General features: G+C 48.6%; 1 protein-coding gene across 1 annotated transcript in view; it reads left to right on the top strand.

Moving 5' to 3' along the window:
- The first annotated feature begins 5,691 nt into the window (after positions 1-5,691).
- Positions 5,692-8,443, top strand: part of SOCS6 (suppressor of cytokine signaling 6) — a 60,920-nt gene continuing 58,168 nt past the window's right edge. Inside the window, exon 1 of the mRNA XM_061565627.1 lies at positions 5,692-6,096. The gene's annotated coding sequence lies outside the window, so the exon portion shown is untranslated. The remainder of the gene's footprint in view (positions 6,097-8,443) is intronic.

The following is an 8,443-nucleotide window of genomic DNA, read 5'->3' as shown; positions in this document are numbered from 1 at the left end:
TACGAACCCAGCCACCCGAGTTCGATTCCCGCTCAAGGCCACAGACACCAGTGACGAATACTAATCTGAACCGGTCCTGGGACTCCCCTAGGTCGACTCAGCCACAAATGAGTACCTGGGTGCGGTGTGTAAAACATCGCCACTGGGGGAGACAAAGGCGGCCGGGCGTGGTGCTGGCCCACCCACCCCCTCGTGTGCCGTGCCGGCCTTTCAAAGGTGCTCGCTAACAGCACTTGCCACAAGAGTCTGTTAAGGCTATACGGGGGATCTGTTGTTTACATATACAGGTTACGCACTTTGTTTCTACTTTGCATCTTAAAACACATTCCTGCGGAGGGAGCTGGTAGGAACGTTGGGTTGCTCGGTCAATGGCCTGCAGGGTCAACGGCGGCGTGGTGTATTCCGCAAATATGCCCGACTGTGAGGGCGGGCACAAGCCGGCGTGAGTAGGTTAAACGTTGAGTTTTATAAGGGCACCACGTGGTGACCAGCCCCTCCGCACCCTCCCCACCCTCCCCACCCAGCCCTTCCCTCCCCACCCAGCCCCTCCCTGAACGACGGACGGACACAATAATCCCCTGTGGGCTGGTGTAACCAGGAGGTTACTACCAGTATCACATCTTCAATACCGCATCTTAGTCGCATGTTTGTGTTCCACAAAGTCATGTATTTAAAGTACTGTACCGCCAAAGGAAATTAATATGTAGAATGATGACCGTTGGTGAATAATTAAAGTTAATATTTACTCCGAATTCATTCGTCTTAAAGATTTAACATTGCTTTTGAAAATTATTGCTCTATCAAAAGCAATTATTTAAACAGCACTTGCCCCACCAGTCTCTTGAAGGCTACTCTAACAGACTGTTGGGGCAAAGACAAAGATCCCCCGTATCGCCTTCAGAATCAGAATATGTCTGCAAACTGGAGCCTTTAACAGACTGTAGGGGCAAGTGCAAAGAGCTTTAGAGCTAATCGGATTCCTTCATTATAAATAAAAATTCTCATTCTGAAGGCTATACGGGGAATCGCTGTCTTTTTATTGCTCTATCAAAAGCAATTATATACAACAAGTATAACCCGTAAAAACAAAGTTTTTCATTATAAATCCTTTATATGCGTGGCGGCTAGAGTCATCTCGTCCTCTGGCTTGAGATGGCTGCCACCTATGGGTTAGATGATTGTCTGCCAGTATTAAGCAATTGGTAATTAAATATTTAATTTGTTTTCCCTAAACAGTGTAAAAAAATTTAAAAAAAATTTCACGAACATTAATTGTCTCGCACAACGAGTCTGTGTGCAAAATGTCAGCTCGATTGGATCACGGGAAGTGGGTTACAAAACGACCGAAAGATTTGCACGGTCGTAAGCAAGCAAGCACGCAAGCAAGCAAGCGAACTTAATATTAAGGATTTAAAAAACACTTTGCCCCAACACTCTGTTAAAGGCTACTTTATACAGACGGGCTACTTTAACACACCTTTGGGGGCAAGTGCTGGACATCTGTGCAAAAAGAGCGTTATGGCTCATCAGATTCCTCCAGTAAAAAAGTTTTATTTTCATTCTGACGGCTATACGAGGGATGGTTGTCTTTTTATTGCTCTATCAAAAGCAATAAAAATAACACTTGCCCCAACATTCAGTTAAGGCTGATTTAATAGAATGTTGGGCTACTTTTTAAAGGCTACTTTAACGGACAGTTGGGGGGGGAGGGCAAGTGCTAAACATCTGTGCAACGATAAGAAGAAAAAATGAGGGTCACTTGATAGATCATCGGATTCCTACAAATAAAACATCCCGCCGTGTCTTTTTCACGTGCGTCAGTTTGAAGCGAGAGACACACACACAGATACACACACAGTGAGAGAGAGACAGAGTGAGAGACACACACACAGAGAGACAGAGTGAGAGACAGAGATAGACACACAGTGAGATAGACAGTGAGAGACAGAGGACACACACACACAGAGACAGAGTGTGAAGGACAGAGTGTGAGAGACACACAGAGAGACAGTGAGAGGGACAGAGTGTGAGAGACACACACACAGAGACAGAATGAGAGACAGAGACACACACACAGAGAGACAGTGAGAGACAGAGAAGACACACACACAGAGACAGAGAAGACACACACAGAGACAGAGAGAGAGACACACACAGAGACAGAGAGACATACACACACAGAGACAGAGTGAGAGAGAGAGACACACACAAAGACAGAGAGAGACACACACAAAGACAGAGACACACACACAAAGACAGAGGAGACACACACAAAGACAGAGTGTGAGAGACAGAGAGACACACACAGAGAGACAGAATGAGAGACAGAGAGACACACACAGAGACCAGAGTGTGATAGAGAGGAGACACACACACAGAGACAGAGTGTGAGACACACACACAGAGACAGAGAGTGACACACACACAGAGACACACACACACAGAGACACACACACACAGAGACACACACACACAGAGACAGAGTGTGAGACACACACACAGAGACAGAGAGTGACACACAGACAGAGACACACACACACAGAGACACAAAGTGAGACACACACAGAGACAGAGTGTGAGAGACACACACAGAAAGACAGAATGAGAGACACACACACAGAGACACAAAGTGAAAGACAGGAGAGACACATACACAGAGACAGAGAGACACACACACAGACAGAGTGAGACACACACAGAGACAAAGTGAGACACACACACAGAGACAGAGTGAGTGAGACAGAGTGACACACACACAGAGAGACAGAGGAGACACACAGAGACAGAGTGACACACACACGGAGACAGAGTGAGAGACAGAGAGACACACACAGAGACATAGTGTGATAGACACACACACAGAGAGACAGAATGAGAGACACACACACAGAGACACAAAGTGAGAGACAGGAGACACACACACAGAGACAGAGAGACACACATACCGACAGAGTGAGACACACACAGAGACAAAGTGAGACACACACACACAAACACCACACAGAGAGACAGAGTGCGAGACACACACAGAGACAGAGAGATACACACACAGAGACAGAGTGAGTGAGACAGAGTGAGACCACACACAGAGACAGAGTGAGAGACAGAGAGACACACACAGAGACAGAGTGTGACAGACAGTGACACAAACACACAGAGACACACACACACAGAGACAGAGTGTGACACACACACACAGAGACACACACAGAGACAGAGGGGACACACACACAGAGACAGAGAGTGACACACACAGACACACACACACAGAGACAAATTGAGAGACAGGAGACACACACACAGAGACAGAGAGACACACATACCGACAGAGTGAGACACCACAGAGACAAAGTGAGACACACACAGACACACACAAGAGACAGAGTGCGAGACACACACAGAGACAGAGAGACACACACACAGAGACAGAGAGACACACACACAGACAGAGTGAGACACACACAGAGACAAAGTGAGACACACACACAGAGACAGAGTGAGTGAGACAGAGTGACACACACACAGAGAGACAGAGGAGACACACAGAGACAGAGTGACACACACACAGAGACAGAGTGAGAGACAGAGAGACACACACAGAGACATAGTGTGAGAGACACACACACAGAGAGACAGAATGAGAGACACACACACAGAGACACAAAGTAAGAGACAGGAGACACACACACAGAGACAGAGAGACACACACACAGACACACACACACACAGACAGAGTGCGAGACACACACAGAGACAGAGAGACACACACACAGAGACAGAGTGAGTGAGACAGAGTGACACACACACAGAGACAGAGTGAGAGACAGAGAGACACACACAGAGACAGAGTGTGACAGACAGAGTGACACACACACAGAGACACACACACACAGAGACAGAGTGTGACACACACACACAGAGACACACACAGAGACAAAGGGGACACACACACAGAGACAGAGAGTGACACACACACACACACAGATCCAAATTGAGAAACAGGAGACACACACACAGAGAGAGTGACACACACACAGACACACACACACAGAGAGTGACACACACACACACACAGACAGAGAGAGTGAGACACACACACAGAGACAGAGAGTGAGACACACACAGACACACACACACAGAGACACACACACACAGACACACACACAGAGACAAAGTGAGAGACAGGAGACACACACACAGAGAGAGTGACACGCACAGACACACACACAGAGAGTGACACACACAGAGACACACACACACAGACAGAGAGAGTGAGACACACACACATACACAGAGAGTGACACACACACAGACACACACACAGAGACACACACACAGACACACACAGAGAGAGAGAGAGAGTGACAACACACACAGACCACACACACAGAGACACACACACACAGAGTGACACACACACACACAGACACACACAGACAGAGAGAGTGAGACCACACACACAGAGACAGAGAGTGAGACACACACACAGACACACACACAGAGAGACACACACACACAGACACACACACAGAGAGAGAGTGACACACACACACAGACACACACACAGAGACACACACAGAGTGACACACACAGAGAGACACACACACAGAGAGAGTGAGACACACACACACACACACAGAGACACACACACAGACACACACACAGACACACACACACACACAGACACACACACACACAGACACACACACACACAGAGACACACACACACAGACACACCACACACAGAGACACACAAAGTGAACGCCGTCCCTTTAACCGCGTGGCCCACGAGAGTAGCAGTAGGAGCAGTAGGAGGAGCAGGAGGAGCAGGAGGGTGGAGGGGGCTGGGCGAGCCGGTGACGTGAAAATTCTGCGTCCGTGAGGCCGCGGCCACTGGAGCAGCAGCAGCAGCAGCCACTACCGGCCAGGCAGACACACAGACAAGGCAGGTAGACAAGACAGGCAGACACACAAGCAGACAAGAAGGCAGACAGACAAGGCAGACAAGGCAGGCAGGCAGACAGACAAGGCAGACAGACAGACAAGGCAGACAGACAAGGCAGACAGACAGACAGGCAGACAAGGCAGGCATGGGTGGTGATGCCACATGACAGAGCTGCAGACATGTCGAGGTGGACTCATAGGGTCCCTCGGTAAAGAGTGGCGTGAATCTACTTAGGTGACGAACTCTACCACCCACCCATCATCATCATCATCTCCTCCACCACCACGGCTGATGAAAACGAAAAGCAAACGACACTTCGGTAAGCAAGCAGCAGCATCATCATCAGCAGCAGCAACATCATCATCAGCAGCAGCAATCAGCAGCAGCAACATCATCATCAGCAGCAGAACATCATCAGCATCAGCATCATATCAGCAGCAGCAATCATCATCAGCAGTCATCCATCATCAGCAGCAGCAACTCATCATCAGCAGCAGCACATCATCATCAGCAACACATCACAGCACAGCAACATCATCATCAGCAGCAGCAACATCATCATCATCATCCAGCAGCAGCAGCAACATTATCAGCAGCAGCAACATCATCAGCAGCAACATCAGCAGCAACATCATCAGCAGGAGCATCATCAGCAGCAGCAACATCAGCAGCAGCAACAGCATCATCATCAGCAACATCAGCAACATCATCAGCAGCAGCATCATCAGCAGGCAGCAACATCATCATCATCAGCAGCAGCAACATCATCAGCAGCAGCAACATCATCAGCAGCAGCAGCATCATCAGCAGCAGCAGCAACATCATCATCATCATCAGCAGCAGCAACATCAGCAGCAAGCAGCAGCATAATCAGCAGCAGCATCATCAACAGCAGCAGCAACATCATCAGCAGCAGCAGCAACATCATCATCAGCAGCAGCAAACATCATCATCAGCAGCAACATCATCAGCAGCAGCAGCAACATCAACATCATCATCAGCAGCAACATCATCATCAGCAGCAACATCATCATCATCAGCAGCAGCAACATCATCAGCAGCAACATCAACATCATCAGCAAGCAGCAACATCAACATCATCAGCAGCAGCAACATCATCAGCAGCAGCAACATCATCATCAGCTGTGCAGGTCAGAGAGAACGGAGAGCATCAACGCAGAGTGGCGGATGAGGTTCAAGGTGTCCGCGCGGGTGATTTAAAGCATGGGGCACGGTGTGTTTGTGTTGTTGTTTCGCTCAGGGAGGGATGGTGGCGATGATGATCATTTAAACCGTGAAGAAGATGGTTATTTCAGTGGTACGTGTGTGTGTGTGCCACGGTGTGTTTAATACGTTCGGTATGAGCGAGATGGACCACCACAATTGCCTTTTGGTGGTGGTGACTTTCTCATCGTTATCGAAATAAATTTTGATTTTATTTCTCTCTGATTGAAAAGGAACATTTTCCTCCCCCCATCACCACCATCACCACCCTTTCTTCTTCTTCTTCTGGTGGTGGTTAGGGAGTTGAAATGTTCGCGAAGAATGTGAAGTTGAATTTTTAAAAGTCAGGCCCCAGTGGCTTTGCTCAAAACTAATGAGTCGCTTTGGGTATTGGTGGGGACTTGGTCTCGTCATCTGCGATTCCGTGAAACATTTTGATTGCAATTGAAGCAGTCGTTAATATGTGATGGTAAGGGACAATTCACGCAAAAAAATGTGAAGTTATTATAACAACAACAACAAAAATTCTGCTTCCACGCAGGCTTATTTGTACTCTGCGTGTCATGGGATGGTATTTTGTTGTATTGTTAAAGGGTTTGAAAGTGAAATCTCTGAGCCAGAGGATATTTGTATATGTTGTCTGTTAGTAATTGTCAGATTTGGAATGCTCTGCCTGAACACTGAGATTCTCCCAATTAAAAATAAACTAAAAACCTTATTTTCCTATGATGTTAGGTAAAATAAGACGTGATTGTTTTCTATTGTATGGCACTGAAGCCCTGTTGTTGGGTCTGCTGGGCCTCATAAAAAAACGTCAAAATAACTACGATAATTATGCAAAACAAAGTAATTCGTACAGCTGACCAGACATCATCCCGCGACAGTTTGCTGTCAATGCATCGGTGGTCATAAGTGGTCAGATGTTTAAATGCTCTGCGTACATAGTACATACTACAACAACGACTAAATAGAACGTCAATTCAGTAAAGCATTTCGACGGCGCGTGGTGGGAGAAAAATGAATTGTTTTGCTCTCTGTTGGTTTCGTGGAAACCTCTCCTGCACTTTGAGTATATCTCCAAGGTGCTGACACTGCGTGTGTCTCTCTCCCTGTGTGTGTCTCTCTCTTCCTGTGGGTGTCTCTCTCCCCATGTGTGTCTCTCTCTTCATGTGTGTGTCTCTCTCCCTGTGTGTCTCTCTCCCCGTGTGTGTCTCTCTCTCCCTGTGTGTGTCTCTCCCTTCCTGTGGGTGTCTCTCTCCCCATGTGTGTCTCTCTCTTCATGTGTGTGTCTCTCTCTCCCTGTGTCTCTCTCCCCGTGTGTGTCTCTCTCTCCCTGTGTGTCTCTTCCTGTGTGTCCCTGTGTGTCTCTCTCCCCGTGTGTGTCTCTCTCCCTGTGTGTCTCTCTCCCCTGTGTGTCTCTCTCCCTGTGTGTGTCTCTCTCCCTGTGTATGTCTCTCTCCCTGTGTATCTCTCCCTGTGTGTCTCTCTCTCCCTGTGTGTGTCTCTCTCCCTGTGTGTCTCTTTCCCTGTGTCTCTCTCCCTGTGTGTCTCTCTCTCTCTCTCTGTGTCTCTCTCCCTGTGTGTGTCTCTCTCCCTGTGTGTGTCTCTCTCCCTGTGTGTCTCTTCCCTGTGTGTCTCTCTCCCTGTGTGTGTCTCTCTCTGTGTCTCTTTCCCTGTGTCTCTCTCCCTGTGTGTGTCTCTCTCCCTGTGTGTCTCTCTCTCCCTGTGTGTGTCTCTCTCTCCCTGTGTGTCTCTCTCCCTGTGTCTCTCTCCCTGTGTCTCTCTCTCCCTGTGTCTCTCTCTCCCTGTGTGTCTCTCTCCCTGTGTGTCTCTCTCCCTGTGTCTCTCTCTCCCTGTGTCTCTCTCTCCCTGTGTGTCTCTCTCTCCCTGTGTGTGTCTCTCTCCCTGTGTGTGTCTTCTCTCCCTGTGTCTCTCTCTCCCTGTGTCTCTCTCTCCCTGTGTGTGTCTCTCTCTCCCTGTGTGTCTCTCTCCCTGTGTGTCTCTCTCCCTGTGTGTCTCTCTCCCTGTGTGTCTCTCTCTCCCTGTGTGTCTCTCTCCCTGTGTCTCTCTCTCCCTGTGTGTCTCTCTCTCCCTGTGTGTCTCTCTCTCCCTGTGTGTCTCTCTCCCTGTGTGTTTGTGTGATTGTTGCTCGCCGTAGTGTGAGCGGGACTACGAACCCGACAACCCGAGTTCGATTTCCGCTCAAGGTCGACTTCGGCCTCAAATGAGCACCTGGTGCGGTGTGTAAACATCGCCACTGGGGGGCAGGGAGAC

This window comes from Lethenteron reissneri, chromosome 35 (assembly GCF_015708825.2).
Source record: "Lethenteron reissneri isolate LAM-NWPU_2019-01 chromosome 35, ASM1570882v1, whole genome shotgun sequence".
NCBI lineage: Eukaryota > Metazoa > Chordata > Hyperoartia > Petromyzontiformes > Petromyzontidae > Lethenteron > Lethenteron reissneri.
Note: the sequence above shows the minus strand (reverse complement) of the source record. Positions and strands in the feature narration are given on the sequence as shown.